Source organism: Dermatophagoides farinae, chromosome 5, assembly GCF_024713945.1.
Source record: "Dermatophagoides farinae isolate YC_2012a chromosome 5, ASM2471394v1, whole genome shotgun sequence".
NCBI classification, from domain to species: Eukaryota; Metazoa; Arthropoda; class Arachnida; order Sarcoptiformes; family Pyroglyphidae; genus Dermatophagoides; species Dermatophagoides farinae.
In genome coordinates, this window is record NC_134681.1 from 4,324,537 (window position 1) to 4,345,670 (window position 21,134).

The 21,134-nt window shown below is 28.2% G+C and overlaps 1 protein-coding gene across 1 annotated transcript in view; it reads right to left on the reverse strand.

Moving 5' to 3' along the window:
* Window positions 1-21,134, reverse strand: part of LOC124499288 (uncharacterized) — a 48,946-nt gene that overhangs the window by 24,888 nt on the left and 2,924 nt on the right. The window contains exon 2 of the mRNA XM_075731278.1: window positions 2,137-2,216. The gene's annotated coding sequence lies outside the window, so the exon portion shown is untranslated. The remainder of the gene's footprint in view (window positions 1-2,136; window positions 2,217-21,134) is intronic.

The window sequence follows — 21,134 nt, forward strand, 5'->3', positions numbered from 1 at the left end:
TAATTTTCTTACATTCCATGGAAAAAAAACAATTCATTCATTGAATAATTTGCAATTTTCCAAATGGAAAATGAAACTTTTTCTCGTCTTTTTCGTCCTCTTTTTTTGCTTCTTCTTCTTCTTCTTCCTCTTCTTCTTTTGCTACATTTTACACATGCACGCAAAAAAACATACACACACACACAGAATAAAACAAGAATGATGGCGTGGTTTTTGAAACATCTACAAAAAAAATGATAAAAAAATTTTTTTCAAGTGAAAAATAAAAATTCAAATTTACAAGAAATGGCTCCGAGAAGATGGATATATAGGTGGAAATTAAAATGAATGGTTATTATTGATTATTATGTTATACAGAGACACACCCACATAGAGAGAGAGATAGAGATATTTCATTTATACAAATTAGAATTAATAAAGAATCGACATAAAGTGAGAAAAAAAAGAGCGGAAAAACACTGGAAACAAAATGGATTCTACTATGGAATTTTTTTCATTTCCCCTTTTTTTTCGTTTTTTGTTACAGTAAGAATAAAAAAAAATATAACAAACGAAATGAAACATTAAGAGTCGTCCTCTTCTTCGTTGTCGTTGTCGTTGTCGTTGTCGTGGTTGTTGTCTTCATATTCGAAAAAAATATATCTGACATTTCTTTCTAGCTCTCGATTTTTTTCCCATTCTTCTTTTTTACTCATATTACGACAATAATGATGTCACCAGAAAAAATATATATATATTTGAAATATAAATGAAATAACTAACCAACTATATCTCTCTATAGTCTTAAACTTGACTTTCACTTGACTTGTATATTATTTAGTCAAGTTGACTTGATTCGTAAATTGTGAATTGACACAAAATGAATGACTATACTATTATTCAATATGAAATAACTAATGTGTGTGTGTGTGTGTGTGTGTGTTAACATAATAGACAGACAAACAAACAAAAAGAAAAATGATGCAAAAAAATCATACGAAAATTGTCAAATGAATGATTATGAAAATTTTCCATAGTGAAAACAAAAATGGATCTACAGGCAAAAAAAAAGAAGAAAGGAAAAAAAAATTCTGCTACTTTTTTTTTCATTAACAAAAATTCCAGATTCCTGATTTTTGATTTTGATTCAGTTTGATCATTTCTAGTTCATAATTTCATCGTCATCATCGTCATCATCATCAATGATAATTGAGATTAATTTCTATTGATTTTTTTTTGTCTAATGCTTCTTCATGGATTTAAACACTTTGTAATCGATTTATAAATTATATATGCTCAAGATGTTTGAACAGGATTTTTTTTTTTTGGTTAAATAAAATACAAAAATGTGATGGAAAAACGAAAAAAAAACAAAGAAAAAAAATTTCGATACGTGTCAAGAATTTCTTAAGAATTTTTTTTTGATTCTTTCTCATATTTTCAAAAATGGAATCAAATTCTTTTCAGTCTCTCTCAAGTAGAAAAACAAAACAAATAAACAGAATCCGTCATCTTGTCATATATTTTTTTCTCTGTTTTGTTTTGTTTTGTTTGTTGTTCAACAACATTCAGGTTGATTCACTTCATTTCAAGAACAATTTTTTCCTTTTCTATTTTATCAAATGTTTTTGTTCATGATCATCAATGATAATGATGCTCATTCAGTTACTTAAAAGAAAAAAAAAATGGAAAAGAAAACTTTCAATTCACCTCAATACAAAAACACACGCATAAACGACATATGAAATTTTTTTTTTGTTTTTTCATTTTATTCTTCTTGAGAATTTAATGTTTTTTTATTCGGCAGAAAAAAAAATTGAATTTATTTTTTTTTTGAAACAAACAAACAAACAAAAAAATGTCTGATTCATATCATTACTGCAATGATGACGACGACGACGACAACAAACAAACAAACAACTAATCTATCATTATGGTAGACATTAAAATCAGATTATAGATGTGTGTCTGTCTGCGTGTGTGTGTGTTGTTTAAGAAAATTCACACACACCCACACATTGAAAAGATAAAGTAGATTGTTCTTCAGTTCAAATGTCGTTGAAATGTCCAATTTATTTATTTTTTTTTTACTGATTCAATTATTTTATGCATTCATTCAATGTTTTAAAAAAAAAGAAAAAAAAATTTTCTACTCACCAAAACAGAAAAATCCGTTATGAATTATCAATTTTTTTTTTGTTGGCCATTTAATATGGATAAATGGATGGATATGGTCACTATATGGAAAAAAAACAAAGAAAAATTTTTTTTTAAGAAAAAGGAAAAGGAAATTGTATGTTTCGAATGTGTTTTGTATGAATATTATGAGTTATATAAGTGAATTAAACACTAGTTTCTAGTGATCTATTTATCCACATTGTCCATGATGACCATTATCATCATCATCATCATCATCATCATCATCAATGATAACGATAAACTTGTAACAAAACAACGAAATGAAATATAAAAAAAAAATGATAAAAATAATGATAAGATTCCGTATAGAATAATCTATTTCCTTCATGATGATTATTATTTTTTTTTTCGTTTAAAAATTTGTACTATGGTTGTTGTATGATATTCGTATAGAATATTCATTCATATCATCATTGTTATAGAGAAAAAAAAACTGCGAAGCAATGCAAAAAAAAACAACAACAACAACAACAGAGGTAACCAAATCACCAATCACCATCATCAATGACGTCAGAATTGAAAGAATTTTTTTTCTGTTTGTTTGTTTGCTTGCTTACTGGCAGTAGAAAATAATTGCTCTGATTTTGACTATATATATCGAAATTAAAATCAATCTTAAAATTTTGTTTTTTGTTATTATTATTATTCAAAGGTAAATTCTAATTCTATATGTCATTTTTACATCTACATGTATATATATGTGCCAGAATCGAAACACACGATTATAATGATGAAAGTGTACGTTTTTGTGTGTGTGTGTGTGAATAACATTCAAAACTAATAGCATTTAGATAGGAAATAATGATGCTGAAAAAAGCTATTAATTAAAATTGTATTATCTTGTCTATGTCTTTATTATTGGTTGGTTACCATTTTGTTTTCTATTTTTTTTTTTTTTTGTTACTGCTTCTTATTCATTGAACTGTTTTTTTTCGCATTGCAGTATTGATGAGATTTTGTAAGCAGAGCAACAACAACAATAACAACAACAACAACAACAAATGGATACTGAATGAATGGCCAAAGAAAAAAAAACGAATTGATTGTGAATGGCGGCTAAGTGCTTGAAAATTGAAGGCCAAAATGATGATGATGATGATGATTTGTGATACGATTCATTCTTGAAATGGTTACGAAAAGAGAAAAGAAAAACGACCATTGTCATTATCAAATGAATAAGAAAATTGTGCGTGTATCTGTGTGTGCATTGGTGTATGGGTGAAAAAAAAGTATGAAAACCAAATATTGTTGTATATTGGAAAATCGAATGTGAATGAATTTCGATGAACAGAACCAAAAAAAAAAATTAAATGAAAAGGACACCGTTACGCACAAACAAGGATTGATTATCAAGCAAATTTGCGCTGATTTCCTTTTTTTTGGGTTCTTTCTTCTCATTCCTAAAATGTGTTCAAGATATCTATCTATCTACCCTGAAACAAACGACAACGACAATGTTCAAACGTAAATGAATGAATAGTAGAAAGGAAAATGGTCAATTGTAACGAATAATCATCATCATGATGGTTTGGCCATTCATTTTATTGTGAAATGTGTGTCATTGAGAACCAATATAGTGGAAAGAAAAAAAAAGTTCGATAGCAGTAGAAAAAAAACCATCAGAATAATGAAAATAAGTTCTCATCACACTCAAGTTCAAATACACACACACACACGGCAAAAAAAAATGCCGAAATTTAAATTTTTTTTTATCTTCAAGAATTGTGAAACAAAATTAGAATTAAAGAATGAATCTGGAGAAAAAAAAAGACGGAATGATCACCTGAAACTTGTTATAGTAATGTTTGATTCTGATTTGATCAAGTAATAATTCTTTTCTTTTCTTTTTTTTTTTTTTTTTGGCTAGATACCATAGCAAGAATATGGAAAATAGAACAGAATATTCTCCATATACAAACAAACACATAAATTTTGTATGCAATATATTTCCATATCAAAATTATTATCATCTATGAAAATTCTCTCAAATGGTGATGAAGATAATGATGATCGTAATGCATATAAGTTTTTTTTTCTTCATCTTTTTATTTTTGATTCGAATGAATGTAGGAAAAGAGAAAATAAAACTTTGTTTGAATTTTTCATCTCTTTATTTTTTTTCCATCATTCATTCATTCATTCATTCATTCACGTTTGATGATGATAATAATAATCGCGTCAATCTATTTAACACACACACACACGCACACACATACACTGAAATAACCGAAATGTGAACAAAGATGATTTTCAATGATTGAAAATAATAACGACAACGATCATTTGACTCTTTGACTTTCAATCACCATAATAATCATCGGTATCATCAACAAGAACCATGTTTAATGGCATCATGGTGGAATTTAATCCGATTCTGGTATCGATTCTCACACTAACACACACACACACACACACATATAACCATTTAGTTTTTATCCATGCATTTTTTTTTTTGGATACTTTCAATTTTCTTTTCTTTTTTTTGTTTCTTTGTTCGTATTCTACTTGGAATGCACGACAACAACAACAACAAGAACCAGAACCAGAATCATAGTTGCTCAATTGAAACAGAGACAAGGCTCTTTCATTATACTTATATATATATGTCTACTGAGAAGCGTAACATTGGAATTATTTACATTATCATCATATACACACACCAATCAAAGTAACAATTTTTTTTTGTATTCAGTCGATTCTAGAATCATTAAACAAACAAACAAACAATAACAATGATGATGATGATGATTAACAGTGAACAAAAAAAAATCACTCTAAGAATGCAACCAAAAAAAAAAAAAAAAAAATATTCTCTCTAATCTAGTTCATTCATTCATATAAAAGATATAATTCAAATGATGATTATCTAAAAATATGGTTGTGTTTAAATCATCTTAAAATCCAATGATGATAATACACCGCAATGATATTGTATGCCGGAATTTTTCTTCATTTTTTTTTTGTTGTTGTTGTTGTTGTTGTTGCAACAAACAACAACACATCACAACATGGAACAATGAATTTAATGGAAAATAAGCTCCATTTTCGTTTCATTCATTCATTCATTCATTCATTGTCTCATTGTGAAAAGATACCAGATATTCATAAAAGTTGAAAAAAAATGTTTGATGATCCTGTTGTGTGTGTGTGTGTGTGTGTGTGAAAATTGTTGGATTTTTTTCTTTCATTTCATTCATTCATTCTCTCTTTTTTTTCAACCATTGAATGTTCATAGTATGATAATAATGATAATAAAATAAAGGAAAAAAAATGGAGATGATCCGGAAAAGAATTTTTTTCCGCTTTCTTTTTTTTCGGCTAGATCCTCATCATCATTATATGAAGCGTTGGTTTTTTGTTGTTGTTGTTGTCTTTTTTTTGAACCTGTGAATGTGTGTGTGTGTGTGTGGCTTTTTACATAAAATTTGAATATTGGCTCGATGGCTGGATGTTGTTTGGTTGGCCATAGCGTTGACTGCCTCGATGATTCTATTGTTGATATATTTTTTTTCTCATTTTTTTTTCTTTGTTTTGTTTTCTGTTTTCTATTTTCTATTTTCTTTCTCTGGTTATGTTTTGAAATCAATTTTTTTTACACTCAATTTCATTTTTTTTTCTCTCACACTCTACCCACTATTTTATATATAAATGTATGAGTGGAATGAAAATTCTTATTCTTGGTAAATCTGGATCATTTTCATTTGAATAAATGATCTCTTTTTTTTGGCCATATTCTTATTCTATCACATTAAAAGAATACAAGAATTATCGTATCATTTATGTGTTACGGTGGTTGATTTCTTTTTCTTTTTTTTTCTCTCTTTCTCACAATGCACAGAATCTGATTTGAGATTTTTTTTTTTTACTCTTGGATTCTATTCTCTTTCCATTCATTCATTCATTCATTCATCAACATTTCAAAAATTTCACCATCATCATTATTTAGAAATAAAATGCCAAATGATGTCCAGATTGGAAATTTTTTTTTTACCGCTGACAAGCTACATTATGGCTATTCTTCTTGTTATTTATTTTTTTTGCACATATTTGTTTTGTATTTTGTGTGCCTTTGTGTTTATGGATCGATCCAAAAAAAAGAGAATAAGAATAATGTTGAAATTTTTATTTACTTTTAAATAAAATTTATTTAAATGCATTCATTTTTTTTTACATTTCTATGTTGATATCTCAACAACAACAATGGTGTTAATGTTGCCAAATTTATTGAATATGGAAATGAAGATGTTATGGTGTTGGTGATGATAATATCCTCCCGTTGGCCAAAAAAAAAAAAAAACTAGCCAGGAAAAAAATGAATCTAAACAAAAGACTAGAACGAAAAACGGAATCATGATGATGATGATGAATAAACGATTTACAAACACACACACATGAACCACACACACACACACACGACCGACAGACAAAGTTTCAACCAACCAACCAACCAACCGAACAAACAAAGAAACTGGGTGAAAAATAAATAAATAAAAATTTTGGATGAACAAAAAAAAAATGGATGTTGGGCGGAAAAACATTGACTATCATTGTAAATGTCGTTTTTAATACTATTATGTGTGACTAGTGTCATTTTATTTTTATTTTTATTTTTATTTTTTTTTTCACTCATATTTTTGTTGTTTATCTGTATAGACACACACTAACTAACACAATCATTAATAAAATTTTTTTTGGTTAACTGTGAATATTGATGTGTACAATGTTTGTCAGTATTATATAACGCTGAATTTTTACATGATAATTCAAACCAAACCATACATACTGACAGACAGACAGACTGACAGACAGATAATTGATAAACAAAAAAAAAAAAAAAAAAAAAAAGAATTAAAGAATTAAACTTGACTTTGAAAAAAAAATCAAACTTGAATTATTCATTCGATTCTAAATTGGGCCAATTTTCATATATATATGACGATGATGATGATTCTTTATTTAATCCATGCTGCTGTAGTTGTAGTAGTCAATTTTTATCACATCAATGTCATTACGTTTATATTGTTTTGTTTTTGTTTTTCATTTTGTTTTGTTTTTAATCATTCCATTGTATTATGATGATCGTCATTATTATTATTACCACTATTATGGTTATGATAATAATGATTATGGATGGATAACTATGCTCATCATCATCAGTGAAAGAACCACAAAAAAAATGAGTGGATATTATGAGCGTGAAATAAAAAAAAATATATATCCATTCACGTTTGGTTTTTTGTTGTTGTTGTTGTTGTTGTTGTTGTTGTTATTTTGTCGCTATATATATATACACATGCAATGTAATATAATCACATCATTTGTGGTGACGTGATAACGTCATCGATGATGAACCCTATGAAATGATTATATATTCTTTCTTTTTTTTTTTTTAATTCAATGTTCTTCCTGGGTCAATGACAATTGTTTTGTAATAATGACGAGTGAACAAACAAACAAACAAACAAAAAAACACAACGAAACTTTATTACTCGTGAATGCAAACATAGATGAAAAATTCATTCTATAGAAACATTGTGAAATTCTGAAATTCTGAAATGGTGATAAACAAAATGTGGATTTTTATGTTTTTTTTTGTGAATAAAAATGAAAAAAAAGTGACCAAAAAAAAAATTAGTGTCAGATTGAAGAAATGAAATGAAATGAGAAAAAGGAAAAAAAATCTCCTGTTGTGTTCGTTTGAAAATTTTTTTGCTCAACACGCTTTTTAATTAGCGTATTTATACGGGATCGCATTCCCCGTTGTGTGTGTGTGCGTTTTTTTTTGTCGTACATGATTAACGGTTAATGTTTTTATTTTTGAAATGTTGAAAAAAAATCAACATTTTCCTTGCAATAATGACATTGTACGCTTGATGATGACAATGATGATGAAGAGTTGAAAATTTTTTTTTCTCTGTACACTGAAGTGATGCTATGCACACACACACACACACACACACACACACACACACATGAATGCTCAGAATACTTGGTGTTTTCTTAAAAAAAACCGATGAAATTTAGCCAAACATTATATATATTGATGATAATGATTAGCTGAATTCAGAATTCAGAATTCTGAATTCAGCATCATATATACAAAACAAATTACCAAAATGGATCCACAGACATTTATTTTACTGGCATTTTTATTTTCGTACATTTCTTAAATAAAGATTTATCAACAAACAAATAACGAATGGAATGGAATGGAAAATTTTTACTTTTTTTTCTGTCATTCCACAATCAATATACCAGACCTATTCAACTGAAAATGACCTGAACGACGATAATGGAGTGGTATGCGGCAGCAAAAAAAAACAAAAAACAAAAAAAAACAAATCTAAAATAAAAACCGGCGGCAAAAAAAAAATAACTCTTTCGGCAGTTTTGATTTTTATAACTGAAATGTTTCTGAAATTTTTTTTTTTTGCATAAGTAAGAAAAACTATGTAAAATAAATCGAATTCGTATATATCCAATATAAATCTTGAATGAAAAACAGCCAGGACATTCACACACACACACAGAAACTATTATTTGATTCATTCAAATTCAAAATTCGTTCATACTTTGTTCGTAACACATCGAGCAGTATTTGAGAAAAAACGAAAAAAAAACAAAAACCCATTATCACCAATTTGAGAAGCACAAACACACACACACAAACCAACCCATAAACAAATTTCTCAAAATGAAAAAAAAAATTCCAGAATGAAAAAAAAACACACACACACACACAACAGAAACATCGAAACATCGAAACATCGAAACATTTACACCATTGCACAAATAAATGGCTTTTCTTTCTCAATAACACTTTCATTTGTTTTGTTTTGTTTTCATTCAATGCCATCAGACATCCTAAAGCAATGGAGAATGAATAAAATTTTCGAACAAAAAAAAAAGACAAAGAATTTAACGAAATTCAAAAATCAAAAAAAAAAACGAAAAAAGAAGAAAGAAATTGTGAGAAATACAACGATAAAATATAGAAAATATTCACCATATATGAAAACAAAGCAAAAAATCTAATCAATTTTATTGATTCGTTTCACATATACAACACACACGAATTTTCTTATGTTGAAAACCAAAAAAAAAAAAAAAAAAAAATGACAAACACACACACAAAAGCGGACATGGACACACATACACATTTCAAGTGGAAATTTTTAGAATAATAAAAAAAAACAGGAAAACAGGAAAACCTAAAATGAAAAACACCAAGTGATTGGTGATTGTTGACGCGACTACTATCGTGTTGGTGGTGGTTAGCGGTTTCATCATTCACCAATTGAATGATGGTGAAACGATAATAAAAAAGGCTTAATATTTTCATTTCTTGTTGCATCATTCGATAAAAATTGTCAATCAGCATTGTTTTTAGCATTTCAGCATCGTTTACAAATTATTATCGTTTACCAAAAAAAAAACTCTAGAAAACTCATTGAATCTTGAGACCAAAAAATAAAAATAAATAAAATAAAATAAAATAAACGGATTTCAATAAAATTCTTGTTGAACGAATCAAAATTCCTTTTTTTTCTGATCTTACGAGTGTTTTGTTTCTTTTTTTTTGTTTTCAATGTTGCAGAACGAATAAAATGTAGTCTTCAATTTTCATGCTTACACACACACACACACAAACGATGAAAGATTTCAATGTAATTTCACCAATTTTAACAACAACAACAACAACAACAATGATTGCCAATTTTTTTTCCATTCTATTATATTCTACATTCTTATTCTTTAGAATGAAATCAATTTGTTTCAACATTTTGAATCTTACCGCCAACAACTTGGAATAGAAATGATGTTTTTTTTTTTGCTGCTATTCTGCTTTTATCAAATTGAGAGGAAAAAAAACAATTGCCATTTAACATGTGTGTGTGTGTGTGTGCCGTTGTCGTTGTCGTTATTGTTATTGTTGTTGGTTAAATTGCGTGCAATTCAATGATGGATTCATTGTTTCCAAACGAGAAAAAGAGCAAGCTCAAAAGAATTGAAATAGAATGTAGAACCTTTGTATCAATAACAAAAATTGAAACAAAATGAAAAAAGATTGAAAGTGAACAGAAGAAAAAATAAAAATTAGACCGCTAAAGACAAATAATGATTGTTTTTTGGGTTGAATATACTTGTACCCTCTCTCAGGGGATGTGTCGGTGTGTGTGTGTGTGTGAGAGAGAGAGAGAGAGGAAGAGATAATAAATATAACCACAAGTTTGATGATAATGACGAAACAAAACAAAACAAAACAAAAAAAAATTTAGATCCAAAAAACAAACTTTTTTTTTGGTTGTTTTTCGTTTTTTTTTCGTTATTTTTCAATAATCTATATATGTAGTAATTCTGTCACATGTCAAACTGTCAAAATGACAATATTGCATTTGACAAAAAAAAAAAGAAAGAAAAAAAATACAAGCATTACGATTGTGTAATTTTAAGATTTACAATCTCATATATATAACAAACTTGAATGACCGGTAAATATTAGATTCATGAATGAACAAAAAAAAAATAAAAATAACTGAAAAACAAAATTAACAAGACAAATGAATCGAATAAATGGAACATCAATGATTATGATGATGATGATGATGTAGAATCCTTTCAAGCAAATTATATTCATTCATTCATTCATTCATCATTTGTTTTCAATAAATGGAGGAAAATTGAATCAATTGAAACAAACGAAACGAGAACAAAAAAAAATCAAAATCAAAATCAAAATGATGATGATGATGGTATAATAAGATTTTCATCATCATCATCAAAATTTGTAATATAAAGAAAAATGAACAGACGCTGTTCCACCAACAATATGTGCGTTTGTGTGTGTGTGTGTGTGCGTTTGATGACCAACGAACCAAACAAAATGACATCATTTACTTTTCTGAGCAAAGAAAAAGAAAAGAGAAAAAAATTTTTTTTTTTTTCATTGACTAAATGGAAACCAAATACCGGCAATGGTAGAAATAATATGTTCTTGGTTGGTATTGGCATATTAAAATATATATATATATATATCCAAAACGGAATCAAAAGGGAAAATTTTTTTTTTTTGGGAACCAGTGGAAAAAATTGGAAAACAAAACCCATTTGAAATGGAAATCAAATCAAATCAAATCATATTATTATTATTTGAATGAAATGGTACCGATGGAGAAAGAGAAAAAAAAATATAGATATTCATACCATGGCAGAAAAAAAAACATGAAAAACTTTTTTTTCTTTTCATGAAAGGAAAAATATTCCTGAAAAAAAAACCAAAAATGAAATTCATTCATTTAACCAAATCTTACACACACACTTGCACACACACACACACACAAAAACCATTGAAATCTTTTCTATTAGCTTAATGATATATACGAGATATATATATGTGTGTGTGTGTGTGTGTTGTTTGTTTGCATGTATCTACCCTTCACCTTGCTTGGAATTCAATTTCATTTTTTTTTTTTTAGTTTGTTTGTTGTGTTTCTGAAATTTCTTTCAACTAAGAAACCACCAACGAACCAAACAACAACAACAACAACAACTGGAAAAAAAATTTAAATTTGTTTCAAATAATAATAATAATAATGGCTATACAAGAGAAAAAAAACAATAAAAAAAATTTGTTCAATAATTTTTTTTTTGATTTTGATTTTGGCGTGTTTTCGTGTGTGTGTGGGTGTGTGATTTCAATAAAAAAAAAACAAAACAAAAACAAAAACGAAATCGGTAAATATTCATTTCGATACACAGAAAAAAAAATACATTTCGTTCTGACCGTTTGAATATTTTTTTTTCTTCTTCTGTTGTACTTGGAAAAATTGATTACATTATAAAATATGCACATTGTGCATATGATTTTGAACAAATATGTCGATGTCGATTCAATGTTCGAGATGAAATTCTTATTTTTCTTTTATTTTTTATTTTTTTTTGTTCACATTTGAAAACAGCGCCACTACCACAACAGTGTGTACAATTGTTCTTTTCATATTTTTTTTTCTATTGTCAATTGCTTGCTATTTATTATTGTTCATCTGATAATCACACACTATTAGCTATTTATGTTTGTCGGCAAAAGAAAAGATTTCTTTATTAGTGAAGCTCGATTAAAGTGTAACCGATAACAAACATATATATATATATGATATATAAATATAGAAAGAAAAAGATGAAAAGAAAATTGATGATGATCACTCTATGTGTGTGTGTGTGTGTTAATGACCAGTAAAAGAAAGTGGGTGAAACAAAACAAAAAACAAAAAACCAAACTAGGTACTTGAAACCAAGGTCCGATATAATGTTAAATGGACAATGGAGTAAGAACCTTGGAAATGATTTCATCTCCGGATTTTTCTTTATGGCAAATAATAGATGAATATATGAACATTGGATTTCCCCCAAAAAAAAACAATCATTCAAACACTCAATCATCATCGTGGGCGTCCATGTTCATCATGATCATCATTGTCTTCATTTGATGATCATGATGATGGTAATATTGTACATAGCCATAGAAAAAAAAAGATTTTGGACATACAAAAAAAAAAAAAAAAAAAAAATAACAGCGAAAAGAAAAATTGTCCGGATTGCTTTCGATTTTTTTTATCTCTCTCTTTCTCTCTTTTTCACATTTGTTTCTTTAACTGGATTTTTGTTTTTGTTTTACAACTTTTTTTTTCTTTCTTTGAAAATGATAAAGATGATCATCATCATCGTCAAAATGATGATGATGATGATAATAAGCTCAATATATATATACAAAAAAAAACGAAGATGAATAGTTAGAATATACGAATATAAATTATGCTAGTGAAACATTATTACATTTACCGGATCTATATAATGAAGTGAAAATTCAGTGGATTGATCAACTTGAGAAAAAAAAATGGGCCAAACAGTAGGCCACATTCAAAAATCGAAATCGCTGTTGTTCTAGCCAATTGTGGACCTGGTAAAGAAGGAAATATTTTTTTTTTTTTTTTGCTCTATTCGTCCATCGATTCTGTGAATAATTTTCATTCATTATTGACTTTTGTAATCTTCAAAATGGCGAAACATTTTTTTTTTTTTTTTGGAAAGTAAAAATTGCAATTGAATAATTTGAAAACGAAAAAAAAAATCAAAATCCTATTTTCATCATACAGAATTTTTACCGCCCATCATCATCATCATTACCAACGACAAAAGTTTTTTTTTCTTATAATAAAAAAAATAACCAAATCGATGGTGTCATCATCATCATCATTGATGGTGACAACAACGGGCGTCATTAAAATTGAAAACACCAACACCACCACCACCACCACCACTGCTACCACTACTAGTGAAATCGAATTTCATTTTTTTTTTGTTCCAGAATTGAAAATTTCATTTTTCTGATTTTTCTCATTCCAACAATGATGATTATTAGTGAAAATAAAACTGTTGAAAAAAAATTTGTTCAATACATTTGAAATCGACCATATCATCATTGTAATCAATGTAGAATACAAATGAATAATCTTGATTCACAAAAGTGTGAAGCCCAGTTATCAGTGAGAAATGAAAAAATTTTGAAACCTTGAAAAACGGAAACTGAATCAAAGAAAAAAAAACCAAGACGACACACACACATCACTACTATAGGCTACAACAGATTCTATTCTAACAAACAAAACAAAACAAAAAAACCTAGGCCTAGGGTCATTGTTGTATATGATATGATGATTGGTGAAAAAAAAAATTTTTTTTTCTCATTGTTGTTGTAGTTACTGCCGCTTCTTCATAGCCATTTATTTCTGGTTGATATTTTCTACAACAACAACAACAACAACAACAACAACGACGACTAAATAGAGAGATGGCAGCAAAAAAAAATCGATTTGAAAAAATGATAATGGACGTAAGTAGCCAAGAAAAACATACACACACACACACACACACGGACACACAGAAATACTATTGGTTTGATTTGATTTTTGTCACTCGTATTATTATTTCGATTATAGTCGTATTTTTTTTTATTATTGAGTTTTTTTTTACAAATGATATAGACGATACAATATAAAAAAATAATGATTGACCAATAATAATGGTCATTGATGATGATGATGATGATGGTGACAATTCATTACATTGATTCAGTTACTAAATATGTGGTGAAATGTGGTAGCTTAAAAAAAAAATTTTTTTATTTTCACTTGTAATTGACAATCATCATCAGTCTTTTGATGATTGAACAAATTATTGGTATATTACAATGTATTGGGAAAAAAAATTTTATTTAAAAAAAAAAAATAAATTTCATAAAATTGGTCAGTGTGTTTTTTTTTTATTCTCCATAGTTTGTCGAAAAATTTCTTGACAAGAATAATAATAACGACGACAACAACAACAACGACGACAACAGCGAGTAAAAAAAAAAATATATCCGGAACGTTTTTTTTTTTTAGAGTTTAATTTCATTTGTTTACCAATGAAATGATGCCGAATATTTAATTTGTGTGTGGGTGTGTGTGAATCAGAAAAAATAAATATTTAGCCATACGATCACACACACACACACACACACACACACACACACAAACCAAAAAAATATACATTCGATTAGTCGAGCAAAGCACGAATTTTGTACTGGAATTGGAATTTTATTTTTTTTCTTTGCTAAAATTCTTAGAATGAAAAAAAAAAGAAAAAAAAATTTGTCAGGAATATTTTCATTTTATTTTGTTTGAAATTTCACAACACACACACACACACACACAGAATAACACATAACCTGTCTATATTTACGTGATCAGAAATTTCAATTGAAAATCATTGTCGTCAACGTTTAGTTGGTTATTTGTAAAAAAAAAATGGTGATATGTATGACAGCATAGGATGATATCGTATTGGAAGAGAAAAAGAATTTTTAGCCAATTTTTTTTGTATCCATAATTTCAAGCACCTTTCAGTTTTAATTACTCAAAAAAAAAAATGAAACAGAAAACAAACAAACAAACAGAAAAATAATTGGATTTTAATTTCATTTTCTCTCTCACTCTCATTTTACTTGCTTTTCAATTCTGTTTTTTTTTTGAAGTGCATTCAAAATTTCATTAATCGAGTTTTCCAATAAACAAACAGAATGAAATACAAGAATCAAATCAATTAACCCTTTGTCTTGTCTTGTTATTTTTTTTTGTTCATCATTTGAAAAGAAACGAAACAACAAAGGAAAAAAAAACTTTTGAAATTCATGACTCAATTCATTTCAATTTTTCTTCGTCTCTCTCTTTCTCTCTCTGCAAATATAATGAATCGATTCAATTCAATACAACATTACACACACACACACACACACACAACATTCATCATCAATCAATCTCATCATCGACCAAGTGAAGAGAAAAAAAAACCACAGAATGAAAAAAAAATGAAAAGAAAGAAAAATTTGCTAAACAAAAAAAAGCGATGATGGGGAAAAAAGCAGAGAGAGAAAATTGTTCCAATTTTCCAAAAAAAAAACGGAAATTGGACATCATATAGCCCCATATATATAAATATCGTGAACAACTTTTGACAATCAAATGATGATGATGATGAAGGGCTTTGATTTTCATTCATTCATTCATTCATTCACTTATTTCTATAAAAGAAAGAGAGAGAGAGAAAACGCCAATTTGCCATTTTTTCTATAAATGAAAGTCAACGAAATGAATTTGTCGTTCATCATTATTATTGTCATCGACTGTTTCACTATTACTACTTTACTACTACTACTACCACCATCATTATTATCAACATTGATTGTGTAACCAAAACATTTTTAAGACGTAACACACAAACACAAAAAATGAATTTATTCATGAATGAATATAACAAGATGATGATGATGATGAAATACATCAGATACAGTATCGGAAACATCGATCATCAACATCAACAACAACAACATTGAAACAGATTGAACTTCTATAACAACAACAACAACAACAACAACAACAACAACGACAACAACAGAATAAGATTCATAGCCCAAACAAAACAAAAAAAAAAACGACCGGCGTCTGTTTGAAATAATCACAGCTATAAAACAAGAAACATTTCCAGTTTCTTATTTTCGATAGTTTCTTTTACTTTTACAAAACAAAACAGAAAAAAATCATTTTTCTTGATTTTTTTTCGTTGTTGTTGCTGTTGTTGTTGCTGTTTGTTTGTTTGTCATTAACATCAGATTAACAGAAAAATATTCTGTTTATTACACCGATTCTGTTTGGTATTTTATTTTTTTTTTCATTTAAAATCAATTTTTTTCACTCGTTTCGTTTCGGGTTGGTCTCATTCTTTTACATTGAGCTATGAAAAAAATGGAAACAAAAATTTTGACATTTTAAATGACAAATAGTAATTGTTCTGGCGGTGGTGATGATGATGATGATGATGATGTTATCCATTGCAATGGATTGATCAAGAGAGAAAAAAAAGTGAAAATGAAAAAAAAAATTGAAAACTGTACATTCTGTACATGTGATGAGCAGAATATTTCTCAATATTGAACCGACTGCTAGACAACAACAACAACAACAACAAAATTGACAATGATCGTGATTGATTGTGTGTTTGTTGTGGACCTTATTATGATCACAAAATTTTGGAACAAAATTTCCAATTTTTCTCTTTTCTCTCTCTCTGTATTCATTCTCGATATCATCTTGGAACCAATCCAGATACAGAGAGAGAGAGAGAGAGAGAGAGAGAGAGAGAGAGAGAGAGAGAGAGAGAGAGAGAGAGAGAGAGAGAGAGAGAGAGAGAGAGAGAGAGAGAGAGAGAGAGAGAGAGAGAGAGAGAGAGAGAGAGAGAGAGAGAGAGAGAGAGATGTTAGCTGATTTGTTTGATAAAAAAAAAATTTTTCATTCAATCTTCCATACACACACACACACACACACAGAGAGAGAGGACCGAGATGTCGTTTATAATATTGGTTTTGGCAAATCATCATTGTAACATATTTGCCAAAACCAATATTACAAACAACAACAACAACAACAATAACAAAAGCCACTAATATATGGGGTCCAAGTTTTTATTTTTTTTTTTCATTTCATTTTTTTTTTTGCTTGGATCATAATCGAAAATTTTTCTGGCAAAATTCCAGAAACATGAGTGTGTGTGTGTGTGTGCATAGTTTTTCAATTTATTTATTTATATAATATAGACATGTGACACACATATTCATCTTCATTGAACAATGTTTCAAATATGCATTTTTTTTTCTCTCTATAAATATATGGATGAGCAAAAAAAAAAAAAAAAAACAGGCGACAAAAAAAATGTGAAAATAAAAGATAATCAGAATTCAAAAATGTTTCACACACACACACACACACACGTAGACATTATAATAATTGTGCCATAATAATAATAATAGCATGGTTAAAGAGAAAATTACAATTTTTTGTTGTTGTTGTCGTTGTTGTTGTTGTTGTGGTTGTTGTTGAAACAAATACTACACACATTAATAATATCTCGTACATGATAATGATAATGATGATGAAAAAGATAAATGAATGAATGAATGAATGAATGAATGATGTGAAAAATTAGCATAAAAAGTTTAGCCAATAAAGAATTTTGTATCATCAATGAAACAGAATAAATTTTTGCCCTCTCTCTCTTTCTCTCTGAGTTCCCTTTCTAACAACATCATTGATTATTCTTTGATTTATTCTCATCATCATCATCATCATCATTGTGATTATCAACGAAAATTTATGGATAGAAACAAAAAAAAAATTAGCTCCAAAGATCAATTAGAGCCAATTATGTAATAATAATAATAATGATAATTCATTAAAGATCTAATAAATAGATGATCACAATCACATTGTTTGATTTGAAATTCTTAACGAAAACTAAAAAAAAAGAAAAAGAAAAATCCCTTTTTGCATATATATATATATAGAATATAAAGAATTCGAATAAGAATCCGGGAGCCAAATAGAATATAACAATGATGATCAATGTGAAACAATTTATTATAAATCCATAAGTAGCTTATATTGAAAGAGAGAGAGAGAGAGAGAAAAAAAAAAACTTTGTGAATTGTAGCACACACACAAAAGTGTGAAAATAAAAAGTTGGATAAGCATGAAACGAAATAAAAAAAAACAGCATTTTATTTTCTTCAATATTCGTGAATGGAGAAAATTCAAAATATAAAAAAAAACTACCGCTGAAACATTTGAATTGTTATGTACCAACGCCAACACCAACAACACCACCACCACCACCACCCCCATGGATGAAATATTAAATTAGATGATGAAAAGCAAAAAAAAAAAAATACATATTTCTTGTGATTAAATACTACTATATTGGCAATAGAATCTACACAACTACTACTGTTGTAATGATAATAAAATTTGTGGATGGATAGATCGGCGGATAGATAGAAAGAAAAATAGTTGGAAAAACAAAAACCGATAGAACAAACATTAAACGTTAATACGATTTCCAATTTCTCTTTAACATTCAATGATTCTTTGTTGATAATCGTAATGTGTTTTGTGTGTGTGTGTGTGTGTTTCCCCTAATTTTCCATACCAATTCATATACCTTCTTTTATTTCTAATTCTCTCTCTCTCTCAAAAAAAAGAAGGGAAAAAAATATCTGGCTTAGGCTTGGCTTTTTCTCTTTATTCTGTATATTCTGTGTGTGTGTGTGTGTCTGTGTGTGTACATTTACGAGAAAAAAAACTGTTTCAAACAACAAGATAAAATGTTGTTACAATATTGCAAAGTTTTTTTTCCTTTTTTTTCGTCTTCTTCTTCTTCTTCTTCTTCTGCTTTTAATTCTCACTTTCATTCATAGAGTTTATAAGTGAGTGAGTAAGTGAGTATGGCCAAAAAAAAGATGGAAAAAGTACACATATTTGACCATCTAGTCCGGTTCATCATCATAGTAAATCATTGACAATCATCATAATAATAAGCGAATAAACTGGAGAGCAAAGATCGGCTGTTATGTTTGTATTAGAAGAGAAAAAAAACCGTTGCTGGTGTTTTATATAAGGCCAGAGAAAAAAAAATGAAAATGAAAATGCAAATGAAAAAGAGTAAAAATCAAACAACATCATCATGTATGGAATATATTGCTAAATACAAACAAAATTCCAGAATCTTAAAAACAGAAACAATGTTTAGTCGAACAGAGAAAAATTGTATCCACTTTTTTTTCTGAAACATCACATATATATGTGTGTGTGTGTGTGTGGGTGTATGGACATCAACAAACTAACTGCTAATTGAAAGGCAAACAATTCCTAAATCTATAGTCAACAACGATGACAATGGCAAAATTTTACAGTAGAAAATAAGACTTGAATATAAGTGGCTAACGTTTCAGTGGAAAAGAAGAAAATGGAAAAAAAATTTTTCTTCAGTTACATCATCAAACATACTACATAAGATCATAATGATAATAGACAGGATATTTATGGGAAAAAAAGGATTGAATCATCAATGTGTGTGTGTGTGTGTGTGCATTTGGTCAATTTGGTTCATTCCAAAAAAACCAAATTTATTTTCAATGTTATTTTATTGAATCATTTCAGCATAGTTGTTGTTGTTGGCCATTTTTATTAGCATTTTTCTTTCAATTTAATTCATACAGTAATTTTTCTGGTTGATGGTTATACCATAATCAAATACAATACAATAACAAGGGAAAAAAGCAACAACAACAACAACAACAAAATGTAACTAACCGACAACCTAAATATAAATTTGAATGAAAAACATAGAAATTAACTAACAAACAAAGAAAAAAAAGAACACACACACACACAAACACAAACACAAAAGAAACAAAAACAAAGAAATTTGAAACGACTATATAAGAATTGTTCCAAGAATACCGCAGCAATATGCGACATTTGTTGTTGTTGTTGTTGTTGTTTTTTTATTCTTTACATTTGATGATGATTGTATTCATGTATGAAAAAAAATAAAACTTTCCACCATGACGGCAAAAAAAAAAATATCAGAATCAGAGGTTGAATGAATAAATGAAGCAATAGAATCATCATATAGTGAATAATGTGGAAAGAACAAGAAAAAAAAGTGAAAAAAAAGCGCTGATTAATTATATCATAACTATATATTTACTATTAAATGTCTTTGTTGTTGTATTCAGTTTCATTTCATGGTTTCTTTTTGTTTTTGGTATGTTTTGGATCGTTTCTTCATTTTTATTCTTTATTTAGACAATTTGGTTTTCCAATTTTTTTTATATATATTTATTCATAAAATAGATTCTGGAACTTGTAAAGCACAAACACACACACTACTCAACATGCGGAAACAAAACGAAAAAAGAGTTGAAAGAACCAAAAAGTAAAAATAATTTTTTTTTTTTTTGGTTGTAGATGGTTGTCATTTAATTCTGGGTAACAAGAATAACAATTCTTTTGCCGTCGTCGTCATCTTCGTTGTTGTTGTTGTTGTTTGAGTTTAATTATACTGTCTAATGAAATGAACAACAACAACAACAACAGCAACGACGGCGAAAAAAAAACCAGAAAAAAAGTTTTCCATCTACCGTCGATTCACATTTATTTATTTATTCTGCATCGTGATCGGTGTTATGGTTCAAGAATGAAAAAAAAAGTGAAACAAAATGAAAACAAGAAATTGAATTCATCATCATCATCATCATCATCATCATCATCATCGACAACAGAAACTCTTGGATCAAGTTACCTAATGAAATTCGGTTTTGATTATGAATATAAAAAAAATTGGTGAAAAGCAAAAAAAAACAAACTTTGTTTTGTCATAAATATTCGTGTGTTGACGAATGTTTTCATTTCACAATAATCAATGTGATTCTGGCTGGATATTAGTATATTTTTTTTATGTTGTTGTTGTTGTTGTTGTTCATGTTTTGATTCCATGGTCTCAAAAGCAGAACTTTTTTTTTGTTC